Source organism: Rhincodon typus, chromosome 20, assembly GCF_021869965.1.
Source record: "Rhincodon typus isolate 14 chromosome 20, sRhiTyp1.1, whole genome shotgun sequence".
NCBI lineage: Eukaryota > Metazoa > Chordata > Chondrichthyes > Orectolobiformes > Rhincodontidae > Rhincodon > Rhincodon typus.
The window spans coordinates 38,120,164-38,140,212 of record NC_063351.1 but is presented as its reverse complement, the minus strand read 5'-3'; positions in this window follow the sequence as shown (position 1 = coordinate 38,140,212).

Genomic DNA, 20,049 nt, shown 5'->3' with positions numbered 1-20,049 from the left:
TCTGAAGAAGGGTCTAGGCCCAAAACGTCAGCCTTCCTGCTCCTCTGATGCTGCTTGGCCTGCTGTGTTCATCCAGCTCTCCACCTTGTTATCTCAGATTCTCCAGCAACTGCAGTTCCTACTATCTGGGAATAAAGGGATATGGTGCCCGGAAGAGTAGGGGGTTTTAGATGTGATGGGCAGCGTGTCGATGTTCCTGTGCTGTAATTTTCTTTGTTCTAAGACAGATCCCACAGGTTTCTGTACAATTCCCTCAAGACGTGACTCACACAAGTAGGTCAACAAAGCTCAATAGATTTAATAAAGAATCATAAATCTTTAGTTTAGCTGATCTGGCCTTGACATTTCCTCTCAACAGTCCCTCCACCACTGACTGCCTCAATGACTGCTCTTACCCTGGCTGATCACCTTTCTTTCTGGGTTCTGTGCTCCCATAGACTCCAAAACTGTCCTCTAATAATGAATCACAAGCATAACTCCAACTCTTCACAAGCAGCTAGCTTCACCAAGTCAATCCGGCCTTTTGAATTTTCCCCAAGCTTCAATCTTACTCAGTTGCGTTAAGCTTGTGAGCTTTTCAACCACTACTTTCTGAACTGCATTGAAATATTAATGCTCGCAGGCTTCTTCCAGGCTCTTCACAGCTCCCCCAACACTGCCAGCAATCTTTCCTTTTTTTTGGCTCACCAGGACTTTTTCAGAGTCTTGATGACAACACTTAGCTACCTACTAATTCCTAGTACTTGTTGCTGACTTCTAACAGCACCACCCAACTACTCTTGGCTTCTCACTGAGCCCCCTATGCAGAATCTGTGTAGTCTTTCCTGCAGTATAGCTAACTGCAATACGTCTAACATGGAGTCCACATCTCTCTGCTTCTGCATCTCCCAAACTTAGTCCATGCCTGTGACCTTTGAACTCTCCTTCGATGACCCCTGACCTGTCCTGAATGACCTATTGAAAATATTACGATAAGCCCCGCACCTATTGCTTGGCAGAATTGAAAGCTGTCACCTAACAACTCTTAGAATTCTGTTAAATAAATGTCACCAGACATAAATTGTTGTCTTGCCCAGTACAAAACAATGAATACAAATTGAGAATTTCATCCCAAGATGAATGGCTTCCTTCAAGGCTGTTTTTAAACTCTTACACAAAAGAAAAGATTTCTCCAGAATCCAAGAATCATATCCAGACCTTGACTTCAAACATTGTATGTGAAGAAGAATCTTCTTAAAATTCTCCTTATGAAATAAGTAGGGTCTCAATTACATACTGATCACTGATGAAGAAAAAGAACTTTTAGCTTCGGTGGCTAGTTTTAATCTTCCAAGAGTGGCTTGATCTTCCCCTGCTTATTTCCTGAATTGTTAAGCCATAGTACCAAAAGTACCAGCTGCCCATCTCCAAAATCTCAACCAAGTAGCTGTTTGTACTGTGCAAGAATATTATCCATACTGAGCATTGCCCCTGCCAAACGGTGTACGGCATTTACACAGATGTGCACCTTCCAGTAGGGGTCACCAGATGACAATCAAAAGAGAAATCTGTAGAAACCACCATTTTTACAGCCCTTTGCAATTTTGAAGAACTCACATCAGACACAAAACATTCACTCTGTTTCTTTCTCCACAAATGTTGGCAGATCTGCTGAGTTTCTCCAGCAGTTTCTGTTTCTATATTAGATTTCTTCTTCCACTTCCACTTTGACCCTTACCTTTGTCCTTTTACCTGCCCTTGATCTCTTCATTTGAGACCTGCTGATGTGTTTAATTTCTCTGCTCCCCTCTTCCACTCCAACATGTCTCCCTCTGAATTTGCTACACTCCGCTTACTCTCTGCCTGATTTTGTTATTGAAACTGCTGATGTGTGGTGCTGCTATTGTCTGGTGTGCTGACCTCTACCTTACAGAGACTAAGTGCCAACCTCAGACTGTCTATTTCTACTGCCTCCCCCTAAACTAAGACACTACCACTGAATATCAAACTGTTGTTTCCAGGACTGACACTGACCTCATCTCTAGAGACCTCCCCTCCACTGCCTCCAATCACATAGTCCCTCCAACCTCACTTCTACTTCCTTCCCAAAATCCACAGACCCATAATTTCAACCTGTTCCTACTCCACTGAACTTATTTCTTCCTGTCTTGATTTTTTACTTATCCCCTAGTTCAGTCTATTCCCACTTACATTTGTGATTTTTCTGACACTTCACATCAGTTCCACAATTTCCAGTTTTCTGGCCCTAGCTGCCATCTCTTCACCATGGATATGTAATCCCTCTATATGTCCAGTTCCCATCAGGATGGTCTAAAGGTTTTTCACTTCTTCTTTGGAAGGAGCCCAGAACAGTCCCTATCTGCCAACAGCCTTCTTCAGATGGCCGAGCTCGTTCTCACTTTGAACAACAATTCCTTTAACTAAGGCCCAAAAATAAAGTTGCTGGAAAAGCCCAGCAGGGTCTGGCAGCATCTGTGAAGGATAAAACAGAGTTAACGTTTCGGGTCCGGTGACCCTTCCTCAGAACCTTTAACTCATCCCACTTTCTCCAGATGAAAGGTGTGGCTAAGGGTACCTGCATAGGTCCCAGTTATGTCTGTCTCTTTTTGGGATATGCAAGTCACTCCTTCTCAATCCTGTGCCGGTCACCTCTCACAATTCTTCGACTGATACATCAATTATGTCATTGTTGCTGCTTCCTGCTCCAATTTGGAACTGAAAAATTTGTCAGCAACTTCATTGCTTCCAAATTCCAGCCTGCTGTCACCTTCACCTGGTCCATCTCTTCTCTCCCCTTCCTTGACTTCTCGGATTCCATTTCTAACAATACCACTGATATCCACTACAAACCCATTGACTCCTACACTTACCTTGACTACACCTCCTCACTCCCTGCAAGGATTCTATTCTATTCTCCCAGTTTCTCTGTCTCCGTTGCATCTGTTTCAATAATACAACTTCCTACCAGGCTGCCTCTAATATGACCTCCTTTATCCTCACCTGAGGATTCCCCCATTCTGTTTGACAGGATCTTCACCCTTGTCCAAACCATCCACCACTCTTCTGCCCTCAGTCCTTCCCCACCCTCTGAGAACAACAATAGGGTTCCCCTGTTCCTCATTTTCCACTTCATCAGTCTCTGCATCAAAGGATGATTAACTGGCATTTCTGCCACTCCAGCAGGATGCCATCACCAAACACATCTTCCCCCCCACCTCCACTGACAACATTCTGCAGGAACCATTCTCTCAATGAAACCTTGGTCTACCCCTCCATCAGAACTAATCCTTCTTCACTCTGCCATCATACCTTCCCATACAATTGTAGAAGATATAACACTTGCCATTTCACCTCCTCCCTCCTCGCTGTCCAAGGCCCAAAAACACACTTTCCAGATGAAGCACCATTTTGTTTTTTTACTTCTTTCAATCTAGTCTACTATATTCGCTGTTCACAATATGGTCTCCTTTACAAAAACAAAGTTGCTGAAAAACTTATTCTGAGGAAGGGTCATCGAACCCAAAACATTAACTCTGTATTTCCCTTCACAGATGCTGCCAGACCTGCTGAGCTTTTCCAGCAACTTTGTTTTTGTTCCTGATTTATAGCATCCACAGTTCTTTCGTTTTTTATGGTCTCCTTTACATTGGCATGACCAAACATAGACTGGGTAACCACTTTGTGCAACGCCTCTGATCTGTCTGAAAGAGTGACCCCACCTTCCAGTTGCTGGCCATATTGATAAACCCTGCTGCTCTCACGCTAACATTTCTGAGCCTGCTGTATTGTTCAACAAAGCTCAATGCAAGCTGGAAGACAAATAATACATTTTCCACTTTTTACATTTTACAGCCTTCAGGACCCATTATTGAATTCAATAACTTCAGAACATGACCATTGTCCTCCAGTCTCGTCACAGATCTCTCACCACCATCAACTCCACCCCTGACCCGCACATATACACACACATCCATGCGCACACACAAACACACATGCACACACACACAAACATGCACATACACACATGCATATGCATACACAGTCAAAGACATGCATGCACATGTACACTCAAACACATAAGCGCAAACACACACACACACATACACATGTGTAAGCTGTCGCGGAAAGGCGGCCAACATCGTCAAAGACCCATCGCACCCCGGTAATGACCTCCTACAACCTCTTCTGTCAGACAGAAGATACAGAAGCCTGAACACACGCACAAGCAGGTTCAGGAACAGCTTCTTTCTGGCCATTATCAGACTGTTGAATGGACTCCAGACTCAAATAATGTAACCTGCAATGTAACCTGTATGCCTCTAAGTCTTTTTGATCTGTACATCCTTTGCTTGCTGTGATCTGCCTGTATCACTCGTAAACAAAGCTTTTCACTGTATTTCAGTACACATGACAATAAATCAATCAATCAACACAAACACATAGAAACACACACGCACATTCACACACACACAAAAACATCCTCACTTTCTCACACAGACACACTCTCACACACACACACTCATTTTCCCACACACTCTTGCTCACACTTGCTTTCTCACGCACACTCCCACACTCTCTTTCTCACACACACACTCTCACACTCACTTTCCCCATCCACACACACACACACTCGCTTTCTCACACACTCGCTTTCTCACACACTCTCTTTCTCTCACACACTCGCACATTCACTCTCTCTCACACACACACTCTCACTGACAAACTCATACTGACACTCACACACACATACTCTCACACTCGCACTCTCTCATACATGCACACATACACTCTCACATACGCACATACTCTCACACTCACACATGCACACTCACACACCCTTGCTCACACACACTCACACTCTCTCACACACATAGTCTCACACCTGCACTCTCTTTCTCATACACACTTTCTCTTACACACACACAACTCACACAATCTCTCTCACACACACACACACTCTCTTTCTCTCACACACACACTCTCTTTTTCTCACATACACACACTCTCTTTCTCACATACACACTACTCTCATACTCTTTCTCACACACACTCTCATACTTTTTCTCACACACACACACAACCTCTCTTTCACACACACTCTTTCTCACATGCATGCACTCTCAACTCAGACACTCTCATACACAGGCACTCACACTCTCTTTCTCACACGCACACTCATACTCTCACACATACTCACACTCTTTCGCACACACTCTTTCTCACAAACACACTCACATTCTATTTTGCACACACACACTCTCTTTCTTGCGCACACACACACTCTTTCTCACACACACACATTCATACTCTTTCTCTCATGCACACTCACACTCTCTCACACCCATACACACACACACAATCTCTCACAAACACACTCTCTTTCTCTCTCACACACTCACACTCTCTTTCTCTCACACACTCACATTCTCACACATAATCACACTCTTTCTCACAAACACACTCACACTCTATTTTGCACACACGCACTCTCTTTCTTGCACACACACACACACACTTTCTCACACACACACACTCATACTCTCTTTCTGTCATGCACACTCACACTCTCTCACACCAGTATACACACACACACACACACAATCTCTCACAAACGCACTCTCTTTCTCTCACACACTCACACTCTCCTTCTCTCACACCCTCACACTCTCTTTCTCTCACACACACTCTCTTTCTCATACACAGACACTCTCTTTTTCTCACATACACACACTCTCTTTCTCATATGCATGCTATTTCATACTCTTTCTCACACACGCTCTCTCATACTCTATCTCACACACACATACTCACACTCAAACTCTCTTTCACACACACTCTTTCTCACATGCACGCACTCTCAACTCAGACACTCTCATACACAGACACTCACACTCTCTTTCTCACACACACACCCATACTCTCACACATACTCACACTCTTTTGCACACACTCTTTCTCACAAACACACTCACACTCTATTTTGCACACACACACACTCTCTTTCTTGCACACACACTCTCTTTCTCACACACACTCATACTCTCTTTCTCTCATGCACACTCACACTCTCTCGCACCCATTCACACACACACACCCTCTCTCTCACACACACACACTTGCGCGCACACACACACACTCACTCTCGCAGACACACACACTCTATCTTTCTCTCTCTCTCTCACACACACACACACACTCTCTCCAATCATTTACATCTATTTTACATCTCTATTTCTCCTTTAAATCATTATCACTGCCTTTGTCTTTTGCTTTGGGCACTGACACCATCTGTTCCCCTTGTTGCTCCTCCCCCTCTGTCAGCACCATAGAGAATCACCATTATTCAACCCCTTTCAGTTTTGAAGAATTCATTTTTGATTTGAAATGATAACTCTGTTTTCCTCTCCAAGGATGCTGCCAGACCTGCTGAGTTTGTCCAGCATTTTCCATTTTTATGACACTCAGAATGTCTGCTGATTTCCTCTGCCCAGATGGAACTTAGCACTCGAAATGTTGGCCAAGTTTAGATTAAATTATGTGTGCTGGCCAGCATTTCAGCTTGGCAACTCCCCCAGTTACTGGGATCTATTTGACACTTGCCAATGTGTTTAACAATTGAAGCACATTCAAGAGTAATTTTCAAGATAATCACATTAGAAATTGTTCCTGCATAATTTCAACAGTAGGCATTTGGAATTTCAATTTCATTATGAAGCTTGATAAGGAGGCTACAGATGAACACCAGAATCAAAAATACATAACCAATGAATGTTTTACTCTACAAGCGACAGACATACTTCTAAGTATTATAGACTATATACCAAGAAGCAATTATTTCCACCACTAATCCTCCATAACAACATTATAAGCCAAACAAACACTCTTACATGAAAAGTCTATAATGAATTTCAGAAACAACACCTGATGCCACACCACTGAGATAAACTAATCCCAACCACCTTCTGGGTTTGTTCACTTCCATTTCGAGCTTTTGGGACTTCCTGTTGGTTTTATGTTGATTCTAAATTGATTCTGAAACTTTTCAAGTTGCCCTGAAATCTGTTACCTTCCAGGTATTGGGCCTGCCAGTATAAAATATACAATCCAGACGCATTGCCAAATGCTCTGCTGCCTCACAGTGGAGCAGCAGTGCAATTACTGACCAATCCAAATTGCTTGATTCGGGATTGCATCCTGTCAATTTAGCACACTGAGACGATCCACATCAGACGCCCTCATTCTGTGGTTATTTACTACTGCCCTGGTATTACCTTATTTTGGAGGACAGCCTGTCACGTGGTCAATCAGCAGTGTGACATTGCATTTTGTTACACAATATGCAGAATCTCTGATGGGTATGGCCTGCTGCAAGGTGTATGACCCAATCGAGCAAATCATCCAGAGAGCTGCATCCTCCCCTTTCTTATACGCTTTTTGCAATCGGCACGGGCAATTCTTACCGGATAGCGGCGAGTTGCCAACTGACGATGATTTACGCTTGGTAAGGTCTTTGTTGACAGCCCAACTCACCTCATGAATACGCCAGTCCTGGTCTCACCAAACGAACCAGACGTTGGACAAACGCAACATGGAATCCAGAGCAGGTGCTTGGCAGTTGGAGCTTCCCAACTGGTCCAACTGTCCTGCGTGTTGGTCACTGGGCACCAACATCCATGGGCACCAGCTAATGCTCCAAATGTCCATAGACATTGACAGCTGATGTGTGCCAGCCTTTCTGAACCTCATGGCACATTTAAAATCCACTTACATGCGCTGCTGAACTTCAGTGCAGCCTCTTCCTACGTTGCTGGGCATTCCTCCACTTGGCCGAGACTCCATTGCCCTGAGTGGCCCAGGCTTAGTCCAGGCTGGCATGGTCTGGTGTCATGGCCTTCACTGCTAGTCCTGTGGGAAGAAGAAGTCCCCATTTCCACATCCAGCAGGACTTCCAGAATCCTGCCCCCAAAATGGGGCACCAATTTCCCCTGTCTGGAGCAAATGTCAGGAACTGTGCCAGGCAGCTCCAGGCTTGTCTGTGCGCACAATGGCCTTTTGAAAACAGTACAGATGCAAGGGATATCAGTCAGTTCTGGGATCTCTGGTGAGTGATGGGTAACTCTGCGAATGGCATGTGGTAAAGTGAGGCAGAAATCAGAACTGATACATGCCTTAGGGGCTGGGAATGGCAATTAGTGCTGCAAGTTTGGTAAAACCTGGTGAGAAACCTCAATCAGTCTCATGGCAAGCATCCTTCAACAAACTCGACAGGTTTTGTACTTAGAATCAGAGAATCCCTGCTGTGTGGGAGCATGGCCTTTGGCCCATCCAGTCCACACCAACCCTCCAAAGAACATCCCACTTGGACCAACACCCCATCGTTGTAAGTCTGCATTTCCCATGGCTAATTCACCTAACCTGCACATTCCTAGACAGTATAGGAAACTAGCACAGCCAATCCACCTAACCTGCATATCTTTAGACTGTGGGAGGAAACCCATGCGTACACAGGGAGAATGTGCAAAATCCACACAGACAATCTCCCGAAGCTGGAATCGAACCCACGTCCCTGGCGCCAAGTGCTAACCAGTGAGCTACCGTACCACCCTTAGCCAAAAAAACTGTAACAGTCAGCCCAATGTGTGGAAAAGCAATACATTATGCTTCACCCCTACCCTCCTTTTAACTCAGCAGCCAGCTGCTGAATTTCCCTACCCTGCAACGACCATTCACACATGTATAATACTGATCCCGTCTTCGTTTGAAGATTTGCCATCACTTGTCCTCTGCACAATTCAAACTTCAAACCTGTCTTCAAATTAAACACTTGTCAATTATTGAACTAATCTTAACATAAACTAAAATGAATCTTTAACATGAGAAACATACTGTTACTCAGTGACTGTACCAGGCACAGAACGGTACTTGTGGACTAATGTTTATTCACTGTGCTGGAACTGCTTAATCTCATACACGTAGCAACCATTATTGGTGTGCATGGCTTAAATCAAAGCAGGCTATTGAAGTTTTATTTATTACCAACATGATGAGAGTAAATGGTTAACAAGGTTGATTATTAATTAATAAATTAACCAAGCTTTCAATCCAACTCAACAACTGAAATCCTGTAAACATAGGCATGAGGAAGTTCCAAAAATATCAAGGAAGAGTTGAACTTGTGCACTGATATTAAAAATTTGTATTTGTTGAAGATTCTGATTGCACATGATCCTTCACCCCTAGTTTTCAATGTTCCTTCTCCCATTAGGTCTCTGGCCAATAGACTGGAAAAGCAATTCACATCCAGTTTCTGCCAATAGACTTCTGTAAACAAGCAAATGAACAAAAGCAGGCCAGCATTACCTCTCCCTTCCCTTTTGGAAACACTTTACTTGCAGTTGGGACCTCCCCATGATACCAACAGCATGACTGGAATTTACCGATCACTGTATTGGATATCACTGTCAGTTCGTTGCTATCACAAGTACAGCATCATTTTACTAACTTTTCTGATATGGGTAACGTAGCCAAAGTGAAAAAGAATTACTGATCAGAATCAAATCTATATTACAGGTGTCATTTTCTCTTACTGGGGAATGGTTTGTTGTATTTTGTTCTAAACCTGATTCATCTTGTGAAATTTTAAAATGCCACATTTCTGAACAAATCATTTTTCTCCAGTGCTATTTCAGCCTGTTAATAATGACTGCACTGCACATCGTCAGGTTGAAATCAACATTTTTGAGTAGTTCAATTAGTGCAAGTTCTCCCTCCCCATGGAAATAAAAAACACATGGAAAGAAATTCTTATGTACAACCTGGCCATTTTTGAAGGTTCATAGGAAGTGATATTTCCATAAGATTGAATCATTTTAACACAATAGTTTGGGCAAGAAATACATTGAATGTTCATGCAGAGAAAATGGTCCTGGATGTGCCATGCTCACTGCTGCTGGGTGGGTTAGCTGGACAGCTGGTTTGTGGAACAGGGTAATGCCAACAAATAGCTTCAATTGGGGGAGGGGGTAGGGGGCTCTGAAATAAATAGAGAGAGGAGGGGTGGGGCTGGAGAAGGTAGGCGGGATGGTGATAGGTGAGTGCAGGTAGGCAGTGGTGGGGGTTGGTCAGTGAGGTGGGAGGAGTGGATATGTGGGAGAGAAGATGGACAGGCCAAGAAGGCAGGGATGAGAGGGAGGGTTGGTCATGGGAGGAGGCCGGGGGTGGGGAGATTTTGAAACTAGTAAAGTCCACATTGAGACCATTGGGTTGTAGGTTCCCAAGGCGGAATATGAGGTGCTGCTCCTCCAATTTCCAGGTGGCATCAGTGTGACACTGGAGGAGGCCCAAGATGGACACATCGTCCAGGGACTGGGAGGGGGAGTTGAAGCGGTTCGCGACTGGGAGGTGTCGTCATTTGTCACGAACTGAGCACAGGTGCTCTACAAAGTGGTCTCCGAGCCTCCGCTTGGTCTCACCGATGTACAGGAGGCCACATCGGGAGCAGCAGATGCAATAGACCACATTAGCAGATATGCAGGTGAACATCTGTCTGATGTGGAAGGTTTTTTTGGGTCTTGGGATGGAGGTCTGGGAGTCGGTGGATTTGAAATAGAAACCGACATTGAAACTCGTTTCTATTTCAAGCCCACGATTCCCACAGCTACCTAGATTACACCTTCTCTCACCTACCTTCCTGCAAGAATGCGATCCCCTAATCCCAATTCCTCTGCCTCCGCCGCATCTGCTCCCAAGATGAGGTGTTCCACTCCCGAACATCCCAGATGTCCTCATGTTTCAAGGACCGCAACTCCCCCCTTTCAGTGATTGAAAACGCCCTCAACCACATCTCTTACGTTTCCCGCATCTCAGCTCTCACACCCCCTCCACAACAAAAACAAAGACAGAATTCCCCTTGTCCTCAAGTATCACCCCACTAACCTCCAGACTCAATGCATCATTCTCCATCACTTCCGCCACCTGCAATCTGACCCCACTCCGAAGGATATATTTCCGTCCCCACCCCTATCTGCCTTTCATAGGGACGCTCTCTCCGCAACTCCCTCGTCCGCTCCACACTCCCCACTAACCCCACCACCCCGGCACCTTTCCCTGCAACTGCTGGAAGTGCTACACCTGCCCCTACACCTCGCCCCTCACCTCCATCCCGCCTTGGGAGCCGACAGCCCAATGGTCTCAACGTGGACTTTACTAGCTTCAAAATCTCCCCACCCCCAGCCTCATCCCATGACCAACCCTCCCTCTCATCCCCGCGTTCTTGACCTGTCCGTTTTCTCTCCCACTTATCTGCTCCTCCCACCTCACCGACCAATCCCCACCACTGCCTACCTGCACTCAGCTATCACCATCCCACCTATCTTCCCCAACCCCACGCCTCCTCTCTCTATTTACTTCAGAGACCCCTTCCCCCTCCCCCATTTCTGAAGAAGGATCCCGACCTGAAATGTCAGCTTTTCTGCTCCTCTATGCTGCCTGGCCTGCTGTGTTCCTCCAGCTCCACACTGTGTTATCCCTGACTCCAGCATCAGCAGTTCTTGCTATGTCTATCTGCAGGAGAAATTGGATTCAACATTTTATAATGTCTGCTCTCGTGCCTGGAGATCCTTACTTCAGTTTAGCTTCTCTTTCTCAGTAACCACACCCAGGCCTAATTAATCATGCGCAGTGAATAGAGAACAGATGCCAGACACAGATAACATCACAGGCTCCTGATAATATGTCTGTTGAGGCATTGTTGGGGGAGCCACCATCAGTCCATCACCTTTAAAGTCATGTTATAAAGAAAGTAGGAGCTCATCTGTTAGGTCAGTGAGTAGTATAACTGAGAAAGATCAGGAATAAATGTCTGGCCTATGCTGAGACAGGCAATTTTAACTGGGAAAAGAAATTACCTCAATAACCAGAGCATTCTTAGGGAGCCTTTGCCAACAGTTCATTCCTGATGACTATCCAATGACACTTCCGAGATAATGGCACGTGTATGGACATGGAGTCCTTTAAACTTCCTACACAGCCTGTAACCAGGTGACATTTGATCTCTGAAGAAGGGCCCGAAACGTCAGCTTTCCTGCTCCTCTGATGCTGCTTGGCCTGCTGTGTTCCTCCAGCTCTACACCTTGTTATACCAGGTGACATTTATTGGCTAAGCTACACCTGCAAGATAGCCATTTGGACAAATTATTTGAAGGATATTGTAACATGTGACCATGCACTCCAGTAGGAGTTATTATATTTGGGAAGTAGACTTCGGCAGAGAATAAGAGAGGAAATTACATATGGTTATTTTACCATGCTATTAAATATTCATGGAATGACACCCTTTTAATGACATCTCAAGGTATGTATCCTGTACCTGGGATTCAGGAAGGCTGTGATATTGTAAGGAAGGAAGTACATTTATTGTGGAAGCAGCCATTTAGACATTGACAGACAATGTCACGTTGACCTCACAATTTGTTGTCATCTCGCGCATTATATATGTAATAGGCTGCATGTCTGCTACTTTTTATTCATAAACTTTAAAAGAAAAGGATCTAATTGCCGTCCACAGAATATGATTCATGGATCTATTTTTGCAAAACCAGCTACAGGACAATATGAACTAAATGGGCTATTGTTACAGCAGCAATGCTGATGGACAGGTTGATTTGTTAGTCCACTGATTTATACCCACTTAATGGCTGTTATGGCAACTAGAACCGGTTTGTATATTATCAGAAAATAGAAGTGCTGCATGGGATTTTGAACCAAAAGAGCTGATCAGTATATCTATTGTGTAGTATTTGGAAAAACTGACATGACACATTGTACATTAAACAGATTACCGAGCAATGCTATGTGATTTCTCTTAAGCAAAAATATGTATGTTGCTCCTTTATTTTTGATCATCAGATTAAACAAATGAGCATTCAACATTTTAAACAGTAATGCCTACAAATGGTATAAACAGACAATACCTGTATTTCTGCAAATGGGAGACATATCAAACTTTGCACATGCAGTATACAACATATGCATAGTGCTCATCTTTAGACCAAGAAATATGTTTTTGCTTATCTGTTTTTCTTTAAAATTATGGATAACAGAAAATTAAATTCACGGTTGGCAAAAGATGTACAGTGAGTGCTGTGTGGATAAATAAACTTGCGAAGGGCAACCTCACAAATGGTGGAGGTTCTTTGTATTTGAGAATTTTGATGATAAATTTACAAGTTAGGATGGTGAGTGATTTGGAGGGGAATTTTTCCATGCATCCTTTGTTTTTGTCTTTCGAGATGGCAGAAGATGTAGATTTGAAAGGGTCTGTTGAAGGAGAATGTCCTTAACTATAACAACAGAAACAAGTTATACGTTGATGTTATACAAATTAATACATGAGAAAATGGTTGAAGTGCCTCAGCTTTAATATTCCATCTGTGTAATATCTGAGAAAGTGCTTATAGTCCGCATGGCACTGTTCCTGATAACCTGGCAGAGAAAGGGACCTTCACATCTTCTATAATGGAACACTTCCATACTGCCAATGTATTTGTATCTCTGGTTTGACGAAATAATACAGCTTTGTACATTTCCTGTTATATTTCATAATTATGTGTAAACAGAATTTTCCCATTTGCAGTTATAATGTGGTTATGTGTGAGATTCATGGTTGCCAGTCCACCTTGGCCTAGGGTCAAGTTTCTCCTGTGATTTTCTGCTTTTTGCCTGTTGGATCCAAGTATTGAGGAATTGCATGGATAGAGAATCTCACTACTGGTGAGACCTTCTGGCTTATTCATCTCTGATGCCCTCTTTAGTGCCAAGCTGCACACCAATTCAGATGCTGTAAGGCAGGAACTACCTCTCACACTGCAGTGCTTAACTCGGAATTTTAAAGATGTTGCTAAGGAAAGGCAAGCTAGCTTCCTGCTTCCGGGACAGGGACCTGGAGGTACTAGTGGACAGGTTGTGAAGAGAATGGCAGCCTTGGTCTCTACCATCAGAGGCAGCATGGATCCATGGAGTTATACAGTTCAAAGCTGCATCCTGCGTCAAAAAGGGCACTCAGCAATGCTACAAGAGCATTAATGATGTCCTGCATCCTGCAAGAGTGAGAGCCATTATCTTTTCTCTGGTTCCTCACACTCAAGCTCAGCACTCACTCCAACTTTGCCACTGCACATGTATCCCACCAAGGTTCAGGGAGTTGAACCCTCAGTATGTGTACCATCCTGTCTATTCAACAGCTCTCACCCACATCAACCTCCCAAACTGTTAACCCCTTCTGCCCTGTACCCTTCCTATTCATTCTCTGGGCACAGCTTGCCACCTCACCTGCGCATGCATGATCACTGCTCTTGCGTACACTTCCATCATACTCATCCCCTCCCTTTGTCTCATTGCAGGCAAAACTCAACCATAACAGATCAAGACTGGAGGGGCAGTGCTGGACTACCAGGTTCCTCACTCCCATAGGAAGAAAATACTCAAAATAGCCAGAGTAGAGCAGAACCAGACATGTGGAAATGGGAAGACATCACTGGGCGACCAACAAAGTAATGTTCACTGTGCTACCCATTGCCAACAATGCTAAGTCATTCTTTGCCTGCATAAGTTTTTATGAAACTCTCCTACTAATTCCCTCCCTAATACAAAAAAGAAACAGCAGCCAACAAATCTCCGATAAGAAGAGGCAAGTGCCAGTGCCAACTCTCCCTGCCCCTCGAAGGAGGAAGCCAGTGAAAATGGGTAGGTTAGGTGGATTAGCCATGGGAATTGCAGGGTTATAGGGATGGGGATAGGGTAGGGGGGGTGGGTCAGGGTGGGATACTCCTCAGGGGGTCGGTGTGGACTCAATGGGTTGAATGGTCTACTTCCACAATGAGGGATTCTTTGATTCCCTATGATTCAATCCAGTGGTAAGGCTTTCACCTGTACCCCCACAGTCTCAGAAACTTTCATCTCGATGGGTGATTAGACTCGGAGCATATCTCCACAGCTGCTCAGGAAAGAGGCGCCCTGGCTTTCAGAGGTCTGCTAGAGACCAGGAACCTGCTCAGCCCAGGCTTGTTTGTGGACATTAATGGTTTAGTTAACCGCAGGGACAGGGACAGGAATATCAGGCACCTTTAACCAGAGGCAACCTGTAAGCTAGGATGAAGGATGGAGAAGTCTACGAATGTTATCCATCTCATGCTGACTCCAGCATGTGTGCAGTTAGCTATCTCCAAGTACAGCTTGGTCATCACCATGAAGACGCAGTTCTATTAAAATGGAGTAGTTACCAGATATGCACATGAACCTGGACTCCATCGCTTTCGCCATGGGGACTCAGCAATAATGTCAAAGCAAGAGGGGATGAGGCATTCGAAGTTCACTGTAGGTGCCCCTTCCTCTCAGGGAGACGCGATGTTTCCAGCAGGCATCTTCCGGGCAGTGGAATGTTGGACAGGCACCCTCCTCCACATGTGCCCAACATTCCCACCCCCAACCCTGCCCCACAAAAGCTTCTTCTCAGGCAATGTCAGAGGTGCCAGGCCCATCCAAAACCATCCTGCTGTGTTCCCAAAGCCTACAGCAGCACAGACTGAGGAGGGTCAGCCTGCATCTGGGCAACAGACTTTCAGCAGGTCTAGACCACCATTATCTCCCAGGACACAGGACCAACTACAGGGCAGGCTTCTCTGTCCCCGCTGCAGAAGTTAAGCCTGCACTTGGGTCTAGAGGAATGCTAAGGAAGAAGAAAGCAGACCGAGAGCACACAGATAACATGGGTGCTACCTCACTGAAGATAATCTTCCATTTTTGTAAGTATATTCTCACTTGCTCTGTTTCAGTGCAAGCTAGGGTGTAATTTTTGCTATTGAACCTGGTCAAGTCATACTTGTACGAGAGAGGAGCAACCCCTTCATACATGCCCTGGCTGAAAGAATTTATAGGTGATGGCCTAGTGATATTATCGCTGGATTGTGAATCCAGAGACCCAGGTAATGTCCTGACTTGAGAACCAGGTTTGAATCCCACCGTGGCAGAATTCAATAAAAATCTGGAATGAAGAGCTTCTCTCAGGTTAAAACTGTCCTTCAGGATTATCAAGCATTTCCGAGCAACTTTTCAGTTCACACACACTCTGAAACATTAAAGGGGTCCTTTTGATGGAAGGGTCGAAAGGATGTTTCTCAGAATTCCTGTCAACCTGGTAGCTATCAGGGAAGACTACAACACACAACATTCAGATGCTATAAAGATTCACATGATGTTAGTCAACTGTCGAACTGCCAGCTCCTTTTTCCCCAACAGGCATGTTATGTGCAGATACTCCAACATGGGATCACCCAAAGATATCATGTGTACAATCACACGGATACAAAACATTTATTCAGCAACACAAAAGATACAGGATTGCAAATATCACAGGGTCCACATGTCCTTTGCAATAAGCAGGGGATATTTGCTAGATCCAAACAATGAAACAGTAAGCAATGAAACAAAAGGTACAAACCTGGTTCATTCAAATTGGAAGCAGGTTGTAACTATGTTCTTTTTGGCATCTGGGGCTCTGTAATGCATGGTTCTGTCATTCTCTCCACAATCTTCTTCATAGTCAATTCCCTGATCCTCAGCCTCATCTTCATTCTCAGAGACTGCAATTGATTCCCATTTCATCTGCATCCAGGACTTCCCTTCTTTGTTGTTTGGGGCACAGGATGCCACTCCTTGCTGGTCTTTCCTGCAAGGCCCTGTTGGAGAAGTCTAGGCATTGAAACCTCATCTTAAGGTCTGTTTCAGTATGACCCCAGTGAAAGCATGAGCAGCTTCATTTGTCTGAGGGGTTCTTAAAGTTATAATGAGGCACGTTTGAAGGACTATCCCTTGTCTTTTACAAACACCTCTGTATGAACTGAGGACCATGAAAGAAGGCAGGAACCTGTGAGTTCTCTTGTGAGTCATGGCAATTTCCAAGATATCCACCACAGACCTCCAGAATTTGGTGTTAATCGTCACACATCATGTTAACATTCATGGAGTGGAAGCCTTTTCTTTTGAAGTCTGCAGGCTGGTGATAGAGTGCTTTCAAAACAACATGGGTGCAGTCAATAGCACCCGCACTTTGAGGAATCCAGCAATAGTGGAGAAACCTAGTACTTGATTCTCAAAAACTTGAAACAGGGCTTAAAATTTCAGGGCAATTGTGAAGTTGATGGCTACTGAAATGGGATTTCCTGCCAGTTCTTTGGGCACAAGTTGATTTCAAGCAAAGTTCTTTGATGATAGGGCAAGGCATCCTTGGTCAGCACCAGCACTGCCTTTCAGATCACTGAAGAAATTGAGAGTGAGACCTCCATGTGCTTAGTGGAAGCTGCTTCTCCAGCAGCAGCTTCTCCTCCTGGAGGCTGTGTAGCAGCCATTGGAGCTTTCTCCATGTGAGCACCATGAGCAGATATTCTGCAGGGAATGTCAAATAGATGATGTTATTTTATTGAAGAAGTTCCTGAGCAATCACAACTGTGATACATATATATAAATAATGTGCTGAATACCAAAGCATCAATTTATGCCCTTTCACAGTATGGCATGGAGACCTCCAAAGGACACTATTGCCATGCCTCTATAAAGAGTTCTCAGCACTGTGATTTTATGTAATTGGCTAATGTACAACCAACGTTTTCATTAAAGACTTAACTTCAAAATGAGCAAGCAAATATTCCCATGTATTCTATAGGACTCTCAACTGATGATGTTATAAATCCCCAAAACATGAAAGAAGACACATACTTTTGAAGTTCTTCAAGCATTTGACAATTACTTTAATCCTAGAACAAGCAAATTTCTTCAAAGGTCAAGATTTCACAGAATAGTTCAGCATCAAAGAGAATCCGTAGGTAATTTCATTACTGATTTCAATAGATTAGTGGGAAACCACAATTATGGAACTTTGAAATGGGAATCCAAAAGAGACACTAATATTGTTGAAATTATTGATGAGTCTTTATCAGGGTTATGACAGTGCAATGAAGATTTGACTTGGTGAAAGCTATTCGTATTACGATGGAAACAGAAACCCGTACAATTAAAGACAATCCCTGAAAGGAGAAACAAAACTTTACAACAGGAGAACGGCAGAATCCATGCACTTTATAAGACAAACTCTTTGAAGAAACATATGGTAATGAAATACAAAGAGTAGGCCAAAAAGCAAATGCTAATAGTCAATATCAATGTCGTGGAACGATAAAGAACTTCATACAAACAGTTCGCAGCCATAACAAAACAAAAGCTGCATTTATACAACTGTAGGCCACAGGCTGCAGACATAGGATACAGATGCAGATCAAAAATGGCTGTGGTTACACTCACAAAGGGCTCAATATGACAGAGCAATCACTGCTAGAAAGATACCTAAGGGACTCCTAAGGAAAACTGGTGATTCAACCTACTTGAGTTTGGCAGAGATTGTTTATATCAATAGACTCCTCATTAATTTGAACCTTGATACAAGGACAAGTGTTACTGAACTATCAAATACCAAGACTAATTAAATAGAAGTTATAATCTACACAGATAAACTATATACCCCAGTTGGAATAACTCAAAAGATTAAAGGGCATAAGTGAATCGAAAATGTATACAGGCTCACACATACAGGCTCTAGGAGCTAAAGGGCCTGCTCCTGTTCCTATAGAAGAAAGAACAAAGAAAATTAAATCACAGGAACAGGCCCTTCAGCCCTCCAAGCCTGCACCGACATACTGCCCGTCACAACTAAAACCCCCTACTCTTCCGGGAACCATGTCCCTCGATTCCCATCCTATTCATGTATTTGTCAAGACACCCTTTAAAAGTCACTATCGTATCTGCTTCCACTACTTCCCCCGGCAGCAAGTTCCAGGCACCCACCACTCTCTGTGTAAGAAATTTGCCTCGTGCATATCACCTTTAAACATTGTCCCTCACACCTTAAACCTATGGCCCCTAGTAACTGACTGTTCCCCCCTGGGATAAAGCTTCTGGCTGTCCACTCTGTCCATGCCCTTCACAATCTCGTAGACCTCTATCAGGTCGCTCCTCATCCTCCATCGTTCCAGTGAGAACAACCCAAATGTCTCCAACCTCTCCTCATAGCTAATGTCCTCTGTACCAAGCTACATCCTGGTAAATCTTTTCTGTACCCTCTCCAAAGCCACCACATCCTTCTGGTAGTGTGGCGACCAGAATTGAACACAATATTCCAAATACAGCCTAACTAAGGTTCTATAAAGCTGCAACATTACCTGCCAATTTTTAAACTCAATGCCCCGGCCAATGAAGGTAAGCATGCCGTATGCTTTGTTAACTACCTTTTCCACCTGCGTTGCCACTTTCAGTGACCTGTGTACCTGTATACCCCGATCCCTCTGCCTATCAGTACTCTTAAGGGTTCTGCCATTTTTTCCATCTGGAATAGACCTTCCGAAAAGCCATTACCTCACATTTTTCCAGATTAAATTCCGTTTGCCATCTCTCTGCCCAAGTCACCAACCAATCTATATCCAGCTGTATCCTTTGACAGTCCTCATCACTATCCACAATTCCAATTCTCCAATTCTCTGGGACCTCCCCTGTAACCAGTGAGGATACAAAGATTTCCCTCATGGCCCCAGTAATTTCCTCCTTTGCCTCTCTCAGTAGTCGGGGGTATATCTTATGATTCCCATCTCATTCTGCCCATTCCAATGCCCTTAATTCGCTAAACCATAACAAGTTTAGATAATTTTGAATTACACACAGTAAATCTTCTTCATGACACTCTCTTTGAGAGTCAGAAAAATACATTGGGGCTGCTTTAGAGGTAATATTTTATGTAGATTTTCTAGTTGCAAAAGAATTACATTCATTACCTGAAATATCTCAATGCAGTCAGATAATGCTGTCCCCATTATAATATCCAAATACCAGGGGCTCATGGGCAAATTATATTATTGGACACATTCAATAGTTATTGTGCCTATCCTTACACTCCAATTACCTTATATTTATACTGATTGTTGCAGTCAGGATTTAAAGTGCGATTTGCTG